Here is a 16,083-nt window from a genome sequence, read left to right on the forward strand (position 1 = left end):
CTTCCTCCCCCAGTATATACCCGTCCATGCCCCTCGCTCCTTCATCAGGCTAATCACTCTGTCCTTCACTACACACAGCTAATTCCAACCTCCTCCTCCCCACTTCACCCTCCGAACGCCACCAAAGCAGCTCTCCACAGGCTGCCTCAGTTGAGAGATGCCCTCTCCACGACTCCACCTGCTCCCCAGCCTGCCAGTGCCCTCCTTTCCGCTACACAAACCAATTTCCCCTGGCCCTTCACCACCTTGCCTAGCTGTGCCCTGTGCCATGCCAATAGCCTGGGTGCAACTGGGCGAGCAGAAGTGGAAAGGTTGAGGAACGGGTTCCAGTCTGGGCCTGTCAGAGCGATGAGTAGCTCATTGCAGTTGGGCTAGAGCTGTGACATCAGGTGTTGATCCCGTTAGGAGCTAGGGCTGTGTGTCTTTGATGGCTTGGGTTGGGTCACTATTGAGATAAGCATTAAGCTGGGTTCAGGCGTGGAGGGTTCTGTTGTGGATCCTTCTGGCGTTCCAACAAGACCTGATCCAAAACCCATTGAGGGATGGAAGGACTCCCTTTGACTTCTGTGGGCTCTGAGTTCGGATGTGTGGTGGGTGCTTCTCCGAACTGAACCCATGCTCCAGACCTGTCCCACGTCCCCTCCCACCAGTCTGCTCCATCCAGGAGGAGGAGACGTTTGTGCAAAGGGGGCTGAAGCATGCAGAGAGAGAGAGGCAGTCAAGGAAGCAGTTGCCCTTAGCCAGAACCTCTGGGGAGCAGAGAACACTGCGAGAGAAAGGGGGAAGGAAAGCGGAGAGGAGGTGAAGGAGGAAGAAGACAAAGGAGACTAGGACTCACGGGAGGCTGGGGTCCAACCGAAGGGGAAGCAAACCTACAAAACCAAACCCCCAAAGTGCCTCAACCCGGTGGCAGGCAGGGCCCCTCCCCCACTCAACCATCCCCAGAAGGCAGCAAAGCTGCTTTCTCCAACAGCCGCGTCACAATAAATTCATGGCAGCCAGGGCCGGGAAACAGGCTGCTGCAATTTAAAGGAAGCGTGGATTTGCATATTGAATTAAAATTAAGAGCTAATTATGCAAATAAATTATGACATTTGGCAGGAGAATTTGCTTCAAGATCATTTATTACGTTCTTTTTATAACAGTGCGAGCGTTTAACGGTCAAAGACAATATTTTAAAGGAAAATTAACGCAAGATTATTAACCTAAAAACAATTCCACATTAATGAGATGTATTTCTCTTCAACTTCTCACACCTGGCTGCCTATTGATGCCCAGCCAGGACTGTCTCCCAATAAATGGCTTTTTTTTTTTTTTTTTTTGCAGGCAAATATTGAATGAGGTTGCAAGCGTTGCTTTGGACAAACTCAGTTAAATTCCTTCAGGGTTTTTGCTTGGTGGTCTGTAAAGAAAAGTTTTGAAGGTCGATTGTGTTTTAGGATTTTCGTCCCCAGGTCTGTGCTGGCCAGGTTTGTAAGCACCTAAGAGAGGACACAGAATTGGCCATGCTAGCAGCATGAGAGTAAAAAAAAACTGTTAAAATGTGCACAATCGCCTTTTGGAGGAGATGTAAAATTAAGGTCTTGGCCGGCCGTGGTCATTAAAGATCCCATGGCATTTTTTGCAAGATTAGGGTTGTTAACCCTGATGTCTTGGCCAAATTCCAACTCAGGTAATTACATTCTGCTTACTTCAATTCCACCTGCATTTTCAGCGAAATACAAGAGTCTTCACTTCCTGTCCTAAAATGTCAGAGTGTGTTGCTGTGAAACAGCTGCCACATTCCTTCCCCGAGGTGACTGCCCTTCAGTGGTGGCTGAAATGGGTCTCTCTGCATGTAGTTTGTGTATAGTTGGTAAAGCTGTTTCTTATTAGGTGCCTCTAGCACAATGGGATCCCCATCTGGGCTGCAGCCTCTATTAATAAAATAATAAATGACAATTATAATATAATTATTATAAAAGTAGCAGGCAATAGACTGAGGGTGGATTGGTGTTGGAAGGCATGCAGGTGAGCTGCCATTATCAAGCATCCCTCAATACTGTTACATGGGTAGGTTCTTGGTCAAACAGGTAGGTGTCTGAAATTAGCAAGAAAAGAGCCCAGCTGTTTAGTTCTTGTTGCAGAAGCAGCTAGAAAGGGGAGTCTTGATGGAGAATGCTGTGATTGTGCATCCCCCCGACTGCCCTTGGAGCAATTTCCTTCCTTTCTGTAACCAGAACTGTGCGGAAGGATGCTGGCGGGACTTAAGGCTGCATTTTCAGCCAGGTCACTGGGATCTCCTGGGGACTGTCACTGGGAGAGCATGGCACCCGAGGGAACACTTCTTCATGATGTTGAGGAACAACTGAAGCCTTCAAGATTTTGAAAGAAGACCAGGGGTACACACCCGAGACTGTACCCTAAAGCCCTGTCCACGAAGAACTATGATCTCCTGGAGTGAGGGACGAATTTAGTCTCAGCATTCATTCATTCTTGAACTCCACCTTCCTCTCTCCAACATGAAACCTCAACAGCCATGCTCCAGAGGGCCAGGTCTCTCCGAGGAAGAGACGAGAAGCCAGGACCCATGTTCATTCAGTCTTGAGTTTCCCTCACACCTCTAGCATTGGACCAGAAATGTGCCCTAGAAGAATTACCTCTCCTAGGACCAGTAGCCACTCTATCCTGAACTCCTCCACCATGCACTCTGCCAGTGCACCTCATCCAGGCCCTGGATGGCCCTCACCCATGCTCCCAGGGGGAGTCAGGAATCCAGATTCCACACTCATTCAACCTTCAGTCCTGCCCCAGTGTCCCGCAATGGACTGCGTAACTATCCTGGTCCAAGAAGGAGAAGATAGTCCATGTTCATTTAATCCTGAGCACTCCCCGACCTGCAATGGGGCACAAAGCCCACCTTGGGTAACAAATTGTGTTGCAGTAAATGATGGATTTGAAGCCAGATGAAATTCACAGCATCCTAAGCTCTCAGCTCTCATCCCTCCGAAAGGCAATTGGTGACTTCTGGACCCTCCTTAATGACCCAAAACCAGATTGAAAATAATATTAATAATAATAAAAGCAACAAAGAAGGGGCTGGCACATTTTTTAAATAAAGAAATTTCCCTCATCTTGTGGTTAATTTAAAAGGTTTATTTCTTGAAATGAATCCTCTTCATCAAATCTCCGATCCTTGAAAATCAGTGCAACCTGCCTGTGTGGATAATGAATTGATTTGTAATGTAAATTATATAAAACACCCTCCTCGCCAGCATTTGTGTGCGAGTGTGTTTAATCTAAAGCGTTTAAGTCTGAAAATGAGCTTCTCCATCAAAAGTCTCGATTCCATTTACATTTCTTGCATACGAGTCAATTTGTGCCTGACCCAGTCTATAAATCACTGCCAAGGAGTGCTGTGTCGGTACCTCTCCACTCTCCCACCCTCATCCTCCCACCCCTGCGCATGCTACATTCAAACAGGCATCTTCAGATCCTAGCTATAAAGCACTCTCCACTCCCCAGCCCAGCTCTGGGATGTGGAGGAGGAAATCACCCCCTCTGGAAATCACCCCCCCTCACTCCGCTATGCTGAGAGTCAGAGATTCTCAGGGGCTGATTGAGAGGCAGATTCTGATAGCCTCTCTCCCTGGGCAGGGCTGCCTTCTGCACCCAGGGAAGCCAACAAAAATATTTGGGGAACAAAGTGGTACTCGGCCTGAGTCCCAGGATTAGAATCTGGGGCCTGATCCTCGGCTGGTGCCCATTGACACAGCTCTGCTGAAAGCAACGGAGCCCTGACAATTTATACCAGCAGACTTGGTGTTTGATTCTCTCTTCACCAGTCTTCCCCCACAACAAGACAAAGCTTTGATCCCCATCGCTGCCCGTTAGCCGTGGGATGGCTCAGGGGATTAGTAATGGGCTGCAGTGGGTATCACACCAAGGTGTCCAGTTTGACCCTAGTCTTGGCTCCTGACATCACTGGGGAGTTACATGTATCCTAGGGGGGTTAGGGGCTCAGGCTGCTGCCTGACGACCGTTTGGTGGAGTCTGTGGAAGGAGTACAATGGTCTCTTTTGCCCAGATGAGTTGGGTGACCTTGTGACCACCTGTCTCCACCCCCCAGAACAGCAACACCCTGATATCAAACCCAGCAGAAAGGCTGAATGGGCCTGGAGACTGTACTCCACAGCAGTGGTCTCATCAGGGCAGTGCTGACAATCGTTAGGTAGATTGCATGACTCCAGCCTGGTTTGTGGACATCAAAGGATGTAAGTATCTAGGATTCTCATGCCATCACTCTCCACCAGCACTAAATTGGCTATAGATGATCAATTAAAAACCAGTTGTCTAAGGGACAGGCATCCTCTTGATTGATCTCAAAATACCTCTTAGGAATGATGCAATATTTTCACTGGGCTTGAAGGGGTTTTCCACAGGGCTTCTTTTTCAGACTACGTCTTCTGCAGAGAAACAGCAGGTGTATGTTCACTCATGATGGGAAAACCTCAAAAGTTAGGCATCCAAAATTTTCTGGGCCTGTTTGGTCACGGTATTATCCAGACTCACGCAAGCATTGAAATCAGAAATTCCTGGAGATACACCGGGAGCTGGTCAGGAATTGTTTTCCCTGTCCTGAAGAATTTTCAAGAATCTTTTTGTTCTTGCATCAGGATGAAAAGTCAAAACCTTGGAAAGTTTTGCAAACCAAATATCTGCTCCCTCCCACCCCCAATCACATCATGTCAATCTTAATATTTTGTTTTGATAATTTCAAAACATTTTGTTTCAATTTCAACCTTTTTTTCTTTTTCCTCCCCCCCAATCAATTAACCTTAATTTCAAAATGAAAAGCGGTTTTGGACAGAAAAACAGAATTTTGTCACAATGGAAATTTTGTCAAAACTGATCCTTTCCCTGCAAACAGTTCTGGTTTTTAATGAAACAGCAGTTTCCAATGATAAGCCTTTCATCAAAAACTTCCCAACCAGTTCTAGGGACACCGGCAAAAAACTCAATAAGGCAAGTGACGAATCAACACCTGGATTTGCAGCCAGAGGTCACTGGAACCTCTTGGAGTTGAAGATCTCACAAGAAGATTTGCAGTGCTTCTTGGTTCTCATCAGTGCTTCTTGGTTCTCACGGTATTTTTGTTCTTTCACTTCAAGAACCACCTGACATCAGGGAGACAACCTAAAGTCACAAGAATAAATGTCACTTGCAGTTCTCAAGCTTCAAAAGAGTGTGAGATGAAGACTAAGACCAGTTGTTACTCTATCCAAAGCCACTTGACCCCATTCTTTCCCACTACGCCCTGCTCCCACCCACAGTCCGCCCCCTCATTTCCTCATTTTATCCTCCTTTCACAGAAGAGAGAACTCAGGTGCAGAGACGTTAGGTTGCTCAGCCAAGGCTGCCCAGAATGCCAATGGCAGAAATCAGGAACAGCAGCCAGGAGTTGTGAGTCCCAAGCCCTAAACTCTACACCACCCTGCCGAGCGAAAATCATAGCATGAAATGAAAGCGTGAACAGCCGGAAACGATGGAAATCATGTTGGGTCCATTGCGTTAGACCAGGGGTCTCAAACACGTGGCCCGCAGGCCGCATAGGGCCCATGGAGTTATTTCCTGCGGCCTGCCAGGGTCACACAGGAAGTCGGTGGCAGAACAAGGATTTGTATCCAGGTTTCTTGAATTGCAGGCTAGCACGTGGGCACCACTGGACCATCCTTCCTCTCTGGAGGGTGATCTAGTTTATGCAAAGCTCTTCTGACTGATAGTTAGGCTTGACATTAATACTTACCATCCACTGAGTGCAGACAGCACGTTCAGTGCTGAACAAATAAAAGTTCATGACAAGTAAGGCTTTCTCATGAGCTTCCCAGCACATCTTGGCCCTGGTCTGGTGGGAGATACTATGAGGATCATTTCGGGGGATATTTTGGCACCATACATCTAGTCCAAGTAAAAATCAGGTAACGGAAAAAAACACAAACATGAAAAGGAAAAGTTAACTATGTTTTTTCAGACCTTAAAGCTGGGTCAGTTCAGATTCACTCTGTGTTTTGGACTAAAGGTCAGGCAGCTTCTTATTTTATCCAAACTAGATTTGAACCTAGAAGCGATGGAGTTTGACATTGTATGAGTTGATAGGTTAGATTAGATAGTCCATTCCTGATTTGCATGACTATGGACTCACCTAAAGTGGGGATCACTCAGATAGTCCTCTTGGCACCATCAGAGTTACGATGTGTGTCACAGTGAGATGGGTGGTAAAGGAGCTCATTACACAATCGGAGTTACAGTCTGCAATGGTGTTACAGTGATGTGTTGTAGAGCACTTTATACAACTGGAGTGATAATCTGCAATGGGTGGTACAGAGGAGTGGGTGTTCTATATGAGTGCTTTATGCAATTGGAGTTACAACCTGTGATTGGGGGGTATAGTGGGGTGGGTATTATAGAGGAGTCCTCTTTACACTTACAGTCTGCAGTGGGTGTTACAATGAGATGGGTGTTAGAGGAGTGCTTTATACAACCGGAGTTACAATCTGTCATTGGGTGTTACATTGGGGTGGGTGGTATAAAGGAGTGCTTTATACAGTTACAGTTGGCAGTGGGTGTTACAATGAGATGGGCGTGATAGAGGAGTGCTTTACACAGCCAGAGTTGCAGTGTATGGTTGGTGTGGCACAGCGGCTGTGTTTCTCAAGTGGGAGAGCTGCATCACAGCGCCATCCAGCGAAGTCATTGACAGGGCTCTGGGAAGCACTCCCTCGGCCTCGGGTCGGGATCCCCAAAGCACGTGCGCCGTCTCCTCCCTTTGTCCGTGCACACAGTCTGGTCCAGCTCAGGAGGGACTGGGGAAGACGGGGGCTTCTGCTCCACAACAGAAACTTGTTCCTTCTCTGTCCTTCACAAATTGCTGGTGCCCACGGCCCCGCTGTCCACTCCGGGGGTTTAATAAAAAGTGAAACTAACAGTTTATGTGAGCACAGTAGGGAGAAGAGAGCAGCTCGGAGGCAGGGGGCCTGTCAGGCAAAGGCCAGACAATGTATCCATATGGAGAACAGAAGGATGCCGAGTGGCTTGTATTCAGAAAGCAGGCCCCTCTGTTGTGAATGTGCTGCACAACCACTGCTCCAGGGCAGGGGCTCTCACCAGAACAGAGAGAGGCGGGGAAGGCCAGCCCGGCTGTCATTACAGCTCCAGATTCCGCAGCTCCTGCGCTCCGTTTCCCAGATACTGAGCCCAGGCGGGAGCATGCCTGATCCCAGGGCCCGTGTCTCCCCTAATAGCTTCCCCAGCAGTGCTATTGTCTTTTGGCCATTTCAATGTGAAAAGATGCCCCTGGGTCCTTTTCTGATAAAGACCAATCAAGTTGTTTTTTTAACTCAACCAAACCCTTTAGGCAATTTGAGATTCATTTATTGTTTATTCCCCCTCCCCCTCTGGGTCTTAATGAAATCCCCCAAACCCTCCTCGTGCCCCCACCCCACTCCCATGGTGCTCACATGGGCAAGGTCTACAGTAGTGGTGGCATATGTTACGGGAACGGGGAATATTTTATTTAGAAAGGTTAGTGGCTATAGGGACTTAGCCCTCCACCCCTCACCCTGCCGTAGCCTCTCCAGAATTTGTGTACACTCATCCGTTTAGCAGCCATTCGATCCAACTCATCCTCTCGTCTCTTTCTGAGATCCATCCCCCGCCGCATGCACATACAGCTTCCAGGGAAGCTGTTCGACTAGTTCTAGACCTGGTGACAGCTGGAAATAGACACAGGCTTACTGGACATTATGAGAATCTGCCAACCTTACAAATCACAGAGTAAGGTTCTATGAGTAAAGGTGGAATCTCTATCTATCTGTCCTCCTAGATCCTAGTGTACTAGCCTGGCTAGCTATCAATCTCCACACTATCTATCTATCTATCTATCTATCTATCTATCTATCTATCTATCTATCTATCTATCTCTGCACCAGCTTTGCACAGGACACATGGGAGGAGGAGGACAGAAAATGCTGGAGCAGCAAGGTTGGTCCCTGAATCTGTGATGGCACCTATCCATAAACCATAGACCACAGGAGCCATGTCCCCCATTCCCAGCCCAGTGGGGTGGTGCAGAGGGGCTACCCAGCTGCCCCATGCTCTGCCTGACATCTGGGGCAGAGAGTAGGATTCTTTCCCCCAACTGCCCTGCATACATTTCCTGTACAAAATCCAATTACTTGTTGCAGGGAGGTGAATTTCCCTCTGTGCATTTCTACTTCTGCCTCCCATTGCACACTGAAATGCTGACGGATTCCGATGCACCTATCAGCCATGCTGGCTAGTGGCTAAAGCAGTTCATTTCAAACCCTGCACAGGTATTTCTTACCATATATTATAGTGAATAATGTATCCCCAGCCATGCAGCACAAGGCTTATAAGGCTATCTCAGTATTCTGGTGACAGTGTTAAACCACTCGACCATTGACCATTCAGGTCTCATGGTTTATAGAGTCACCAGCACACCTTGACAGGGTTATAGCCTACTTATTGGTATAAAGCATGGTTAGGGATACATTATTATAGCATGTTGCTTCTAAAACTGGCCCGTGGACCACTGGGGGCCTACAGAGCTCTGGCCACTGGCCTGCGAGGAGCTGGTGCTGGAAATCCTACCTGCTAAACTGCTTTAGAACAGAAGGAAAAAAATACACCAAGTGCTTTCCTAATATTATATTTTCACGTAAGCAATTGCTGCAGTAACCAACAGGATGGCCATATTCTGTTGTGCTTATGGATGGGCGGATAGTCTGCACAATTGGGAAGGCCAGTAGAGATGTCCACAAGACAACCTCTCTTTTAAGATGTGGTTCACCCCATGAAAAAGTTTGAGAACCCCTGTTGCCAGATAGGCCAGATGACCACGAACACCCACTAAAATAATTCCAGTTTCTATTCTAATTCTCTTCTCCAGCTACTCTTAACTTGCTCAAATGGATTCCTTTCTGGCTGGCATTTTCCATGCTTGGTTTTGGCCTGATGGTGATTTTATTTGCAAATTTCAGTGGAATTGATTGAGCCACTTATGAGGAAAACTTACACTATGCCCATATGTTCCAATCAGAATTGCTGAGCTTGGATAACTTTAAAAACCCACACAAACCCTTGAGTTAGAAGTGTTGACTCTGGGTTGGTTTTAGATGTTCTTTGATCTGTTAAAAATCAATCCAAATTTGGAAAAAATTAGCTCAATATTTTTAATGATGTCTAAAGTGAAATTCACCATGTTCATTAGAATTTTGTTTTGTTTTGAAATTTCCTTTAAGGAGATATTTGCAAAGCACCTTCCAGTTAAACATGGATTTGTTAAGGAATTACTTTAAGTGCTCTTTTAAACAAATGGATTGATTTCCCCAAACTTTATTTGTAAGTAAGATGTACAAAACTAGCCAGGTTTCACTTCATCCATTTTTGAGTTGTTCCACTAAATAGCCATGACTCTGCAAAGATGTATGCGTACAACTAACTTGTGAGTAGTTCCTTTGAGTTCATTGTGATGCTTAAAGTTAAGCACATGAGTAAGTGTTTGCTGGACTGTGGCCTAGCTGAGTTGATTTAAGACAGCTGAGGTGAGGGCTTGCTTGTGCAAAGCAATAGTCTGTTATTGTAACATTTTTAGTGGAATTTCTTGGGGGAAGAGGTTGAAAGAAAAAGAGAGAGCGAATAAAGAGAGCCCAGAATGCGGAAATATTTGGCTTTTGGAACTCCTACATACTTTGTCAAGGAAGAAGATAAACGTACAAGATGCACAGTGAGTAAGATAAGGACAAATCAGCAGGCAAGCTATTTTAGGTATGTTTTAGAGGTTTTGTTTTCCTTTCTCTCCATGGCCTGTACCGTTGCACTCAGGGCTCTAAAGGAGCCCTGCTTTATAGTTGGGAAGATAGAAAAATAGTGTCAAGACATTTCAAGATAAAACGCATGTTGATAATAGTTTTTGCACATACCTGATACAGGATGGTGTAAGGTGGCCCAAGAGTTTTATGATTATGCTGACACATACTGGGGACAATTGTATGCTTTGCTGTTTGCTTCTTCGCTGATGACTAATGCCGCCATCCCAAACACATGCTAATAAACCCTTTATTCTATAGTCAGGCCCTTCAGACGGGTAGATAGACAGACAGATATGGAGTCTAACAGCCTAATTTTGATTTCCTTGCACTAGTGTAGGTCAGGAGCCTCTGGAGTCATGCCAGTTTGATGGGGGAAAGAGAAGAACCCCACCGCATCAAGTCAAAAGACAGAGATATTATTGCACCAGGAGGCAAAACTAATATGTTTACACTGCAATCGGAGAGCTGATTGCCACTCAGTTAGGCATATCTGTGTGGCTTTTAATCTCGCTAGCATGGTTAAAAATAGCAGAGAAGATGTGGGGGCACAAGCCCCGGCGCAGGCCAGCAATGCAAGTATGTACCAGCCTACGCAGCCTGCGTTCTAGCCCGTGCTGCCGCAGCTTCCTTGATCCTTTTGGCCCTTCTAGCTAGCTTCAAGCTCGCGCTGGTCACCTTGGACTGCAGTGTAGACACACCCTAAGAGAGACGCTAATAATTATAGGCACATCCATGGGGTGTTTCTTACTGTAAAAATCCGCTCACAAAATTGCGGAGGGTCCCTTGACTTACGAGGTCATTATACGGTGACGCTGCAGAATGCACGTGCAGCCTCCTTCGTGCCCTGCAGGGGACAGCAGAGGGGTGTACTCTGTCATCCAGGGAACGGGAGGGGGGGTGGGGGTGGGGGGGGGTAGGGAAGGACTGCATAGCCAGTACTCCCCTGTAATGCTAATGGACCCTTGCATAGAGATTAGATTTACACCTTCCCTGGAAGCATACGCCAGGCAAAGGGAGCTCCCCCAGCCAGGCCACTGAATGTCACTGTGCTGCAGCCCCTGCTCCTCGCTACCCAACCTGCCCCCTCAGCGCTGATCTCCTGGGCACGCGCCATCCCACGTCCCAACACCCTGCCCTGCATTCCCAGAGCAGGAAGGACCACGGTGCTTTTGGTTTTGCCCGTAGCTCTTTGCTGACAGTGAGCAGACTGGCACCCCCAGACATGCGCTCTACCGCATGAGCTAAAAGCCAACTGGCTGTTAGCTAAGGCTTTAGAGCAGACTCGTTTTATCTCTCTCTCTGAGTGCTCTCAGTGCCACTAGATGTGCCAGAACACCACACCCAAAAGGTGTGTAGGTTACACATGCAGTGCTTCACACATAACAGGAGTTGTGCGTGGGCAGTGAGCGTGGCACAGTGTGGTGTCTCTGTGACTGGGGGGATGTCTATACTGCAATCCCGGGGAGGACTGCAGCTCATCTAGATGTACCTGAGTTAACTTGAGCACAGGCTGCGCCAACCTGCCCGGCACCCTGCTGAATTACTTGTGGGGCTGCCCCCACTGAAGCCATGAAACACGCCATAATTGCAGTGTAGATGCACCCTGGGTATCCCACCGCCAGGGAGCAGCCAAACTCAAGAGCGGGCTCTGGGTTGGAGGAGTTTGTGCTAGGTTCTCTCCATGGGGAAATGGATATGTACTAAGCAGGGAGTGGCTGGAGCAAAACCCCAACTCTGAACAGCCCCAAACGTTGGGGAAGTTCAGCCCTAGACCCAAAACTTTTCAGCTCAGTCCCCAGATAAACATGCATGGGCAGCTGGCTCCGTAGAGGCGTGGTGAACGTGAATGAACACAATCAGACAGATGCAATCTAGCTATGACACGTCTACAGCTGCCGTTACTGTAGGATCTGAGCATCCTGCAATCTTTAATGTATTCATTCACCTTCACAAACCACTGGGAGTAGGGAACTGCTTCCCCCCATTTTACAGATGGGAAAACAGACAAAATGATTTGCCCAAGTCATGCAGGAAGTTGGTGGTAAAGCTGAATGTACTGCTCTAACCACTGCACCATTCTCCCTCTCCAACTCAGCATAGTAGTTTTGGGATGGAATCGTTTGCATTGCTTGGGTGACCTGTGAAACATGTCCTTTTTGAAAGGGACTTGGAGATAAGCATGGGCAGCAAGTTAGACATGACTTTGTGATGCGACAACGCAGCAGATGAGGTAGTCCTTCAAAGAGCAGGGAGACAATAGGCATTGTCTGTGTACTGGTGCAAATATTGTGTTCATCTCTTGACACAGCATAGCCTGGAAAATGTCAATGAACTGGAGTGGAAATTGAGAGGAGGAAGAAAATGATCAGGGGCATAAATTCATTTAGTTGAAAAAAAATATGTTTTAATTGCTTTTGTCAAAATTCAGACAAATTTTCATCAAAATGTCTCAGTTCCGAACATTGCGAGCAGCTCTTTTGCTGGTCAAAATGAGATAGACACAAAACTATGAAAAATCCCGCAATAGTTTTTTGTGTTTTTCCCCCTTCCTCTTGAAATTTAAAATGTCAACAAACATTTTCATCCCTAAACCAAATTTTGGAAACTTTTGACTAGCTGTGCCTATGAGGAAAACCTTTTATGTACTGCTTAGCTAAGTGGCAGCTGGGGGGACATAATGGTATTTAGCAGGTTATAGGTGGCTCTCACCTGCAAAGCTCTTTCTAACTTGCAAGATTAGCCTAAGAGAGAGGTTTTGCTTGAGATTAGAGATCTACCCACAGCCCTTTGCCCTATTGGGCCCTAGAAGGGGGATTGGAGTAAGTACTGGAGCTGGTTTCCATTATTGAACCTGTGTGAGAGCATGCACTGATTCCCATGGGAGCTAATATGAAAGTGGCCTGTCATGTATTACAATTCATAGATGTACACGTGACATATACACAAAATGTGACATGTATGTGGAAAATATGATGATCATGAGCTGCCTTATATGCTTGCACAGGGGAGCACAGGTACATCAGGAGCCCCTAGCTCTCCTGTATCGGCTGTATCCCCCTTCTGCTGGTCTGTGCATTGTGGGGGGAGCCAGTGAACAGGGAGTGGGAGGCAAGGGGTGAGGTGTGGCAGACTCTTTCCCCACACACCCAGTGCCCCAGCCGGGCTGGCTCAGAGCAGGAGGTGAGCTGCACAAGGTATATTACTTCCCTCTGGAGCAAGGGGGAACCTGGGAGCAGGCTGTGGTTCTCTGCATCACAGTTCACTCCCTGGTGCGTTCCATGGTTTTCATTGTCCTTGGGGAAGGGGCACAATGCTAATTGCTCCAAGCTCTTTTCACCACTAGATCTCGAAGCATTTTGCAAATGAGGGCAGTATCATTATCCCCACTTTACACATGGGGAAACTGAGGCACAGGGTGTCAAAGTGACTTGCCCAAGATCACCCAGTGACCAAGCTGGGACCAGGTCTCCAAAGTCCCACTCCAGTGCCCTATCCACTAGGCCACATTTTCTTATTGCATGGAGGGGGAGCAGCAGCAATTGTAGTACAGGGGGATGGGGGATTGAATTCTGGAGCAGCCTTTTGACTTGAGTCAGCTAGGGCCAGATCCATCCCTGGGATAGGAGGCGACAACCAGCCATCGAGGGTCAGAGCAATGGAACTGCACAGTGACAGCCTGGAAGGGTAGAGACCAGCCCCACGAATGGGGCCGGTGGGGGATCCCATTGCTGGGGAGCAGGTCACAGGCCTGGCAAAGTGCCTGGGAATCCCAGAGAGTGCCCTTCCCCTGGCCTGGCTCATTGCAGCATTAGAATTCCAGCCCCCAGAAGAGGGTGACCACAGCCCTGCGAAAGATCCCCTGGAAATAATTCACACCACCTTGTTTAAAGGAGCAAATGGGTTTAATTATTAGTTACAATCTTGTCAATAATTATCACCCCATCTGTGGGAAATAAATGGCAGCTTCTCACAGACTGCATCATTAGAGTTTAAGGACACCAATGGGGTGCATTAAAGTGCCGAGGAAAGCATCGATCTGGAGTAAAAACTGCTCTTTACAAATTACATGCACGGGTCAAGCCTGCCAGCAAGTCCTCCCTCTTCTCATCGGTGCCAGCTCCGTGGAGCCCACACAGCTCTCCCCTCCCCGCTTGCCCCTTCCTCCCTGTGCTGTGCTTGTGCTGCTGAAAGGATAAAACTGCCCCAATCCAGGGCCGCATTCATCATGGCGGCACTAGACCCAGCATCTCTTTACAGGACCAAAAGGTGACCAAGGACCAGATTCTTAGCTGGCGGAAATCGGCGCAGCTCGCTTGCAGTCAGTGAGAGCTCTGCTGATTTACGCCAGCCAAAATCTGGCCCAGTAATGACCGTGGCACCTTTCATCCAAACTGCGTGACCAATGTTAACGCACGCAGGACACGCTTCCTCCATCACTGAAATGCAGCTACCTCTGGGGTGGAAAAGTGTCAGCCATTCTGCAACCCGCCATGCAGCAGTGCTTTTAGGAAGGGAAGGGGAGAATAATTTTTCCATTTGAACTGCAGGGTGGAATACAGGCCAGCAGAATGTAATTACCCAAGCTGGCCTATGGCCAAGACACTGAGGCTAACAGCCTTCCTGTTTCAAAACATGCCACAGAATCCTTAATGACCACATCTTGCAGGACTTGATTTTGCATTTCACCCAAATTGAGGTTACAAAGGGATGTTTATAAGGAAGAACCTCCAACCCGTACCCCAAATATTGTAGCATCTGCTCAAAGTGAGGCCTCGAACTTGCTGGAAAATTGTAAGTTTTTTTCTTTGAAGAATTCAAAAAGCAATGAAAATGGGTTTTCTGCATAAGTTTTCCATATTTTTCTATGGAAATTTTTTTTTAAAGTTCAGTTTTCACTCAAAATTTTCAGTTTTTGATTTGTGAGAAACCACAGGTTTGGGTTTCTCACAGAGAAAAATGGGACATTTTGAACACAAGGAGAATTTTCACGGAACATTTTCATTTTTAAGAAAGGCTGTTTTTCATCCACAATAATTTTAGATGGAAAATTTTTGACCCACTCTTGTTAGGCCTGAAAAGACATTTAATTGAAATAACTCATGGGGCTACACTGGCAAATAAAGCATCAAGAAATTGTTCTTTTGTGTGTGCAAGTAGTAAACCTTCCATTAAAAAGGCAGCTGAACCTACAGGGGACTGAACACAACTGAGCCACTGTGTAAATAAATCTGTGCCATGGCGTACACACATCCATGCTATACACCACACTGCTAGTGGTTTGGGAACCAATCCTCCTCATTACTGTAATAAGGCTCACATTGTACTAGGTGCTGTGCTAGCTCAGGGGAAGACACACACCGTCCTTTAAAACATCTCCGATTCCCCATCAAGCGACCCTTCTCTAAACCAACCTGCTGGCACAATGCAACAACCAACCTGCCTCCACCGCTGTTGGCCACCATCTTGGCCAACACACCAGGAATGTAACTGGGACCTCCAGAGCTACAGGTATAAGCTGCTACAGCTAGGGATTGTAACAACTCCTATCCTCTGCGGACTGGCACAGAGGAGGACCCTTAACACACACTCACCAGTGGGTTGCACTTGCACCAACCAAATCTCTTTTGGCACCGCAACAATCAATTATAGCAACAAAACTTGGTCTAAAACAACTCCACACAAACTTCCCCTGTCATTGCGTCAGCAATATTTCACATCACGCACTTCTGGCTTGAGAGGCCAGCCTCACCATCAGCCAGATGCCAGGCAACTCCCCCACTTCTTTAGAAGCCACCCCTCCCTCTTGACCCTGCAACCAGGTGCAACACCCCCACTCTCAACAGGTGAGCTACATCTCCAACCTCACACCAAGGAAATCATTCCCGTGGGGCTAAAAATTGCTTGAACACTGAACTAAGCAGAGTGGATGTGCTTTTCAAAGGGACTAGTGCTTTTGGTTGCCTCCATTGTTAGTGGCCCAACTGATGACGCCTAAAGAGAGAGTGCTGAGCACCCATTCTCTGAAAATGGCCCTTGAAGGTGTCTGTGTTTGAGCACCCAGAAATGATGACACACAGAGTTACGGGTCACTTGAAAATCTTAACTCATTATCTTACATTGCACTAAAGAACCTACCACTGCTACGTGAAACATCCCTGTTCCGAGATTGTACAAAGCACACTCCCAATGTTCCATTAGATACACCTTGGTCTAG

General features: G+C 47.2%; 1 long non-coding RNA gene across 1 annotated transcript in view; it reads right to left on the bottom strand.

Annotated features, from left to right (window-relative positions):
• Positions 1-1,219: 1,219 nt before the first annotated feature.
• LOC122466576 overlaps positions 1,220-16,083 on the bottom strand; it is a 45,178-nt gene continuing 30,314 nt past the window's right edge. The window contains exons 2-3 of the long non-coding RNA XR_006292205.1: positions 5,024-5,175; positions 1,220-1,916 (exon numbers count right to left, since the gene is read on the bottom strand). This is a non-coding gene — a long non-coding RNA (uncharacterized LOC122466576). The remainder of the gene's footprint in view (positions 1,917-5,023; positions 5,176-16,083) is intronic.

The sequence above is a fragment of the Chelonia mydas genome, chromosome 7 (assembly GCF_015237465.2).
Source record: "Chelonia mydas isolate rCheMyd1 chromosome 7, rCheMyd1.pri.v2, whole genome shotgun sequence".
Classification (NCBI taxonomy): domain Eukaryota; kingdom Metazoa; phylum Chordata; order Testudines; family Cheloniidae; genus Chelonia; species Chelonia mydas.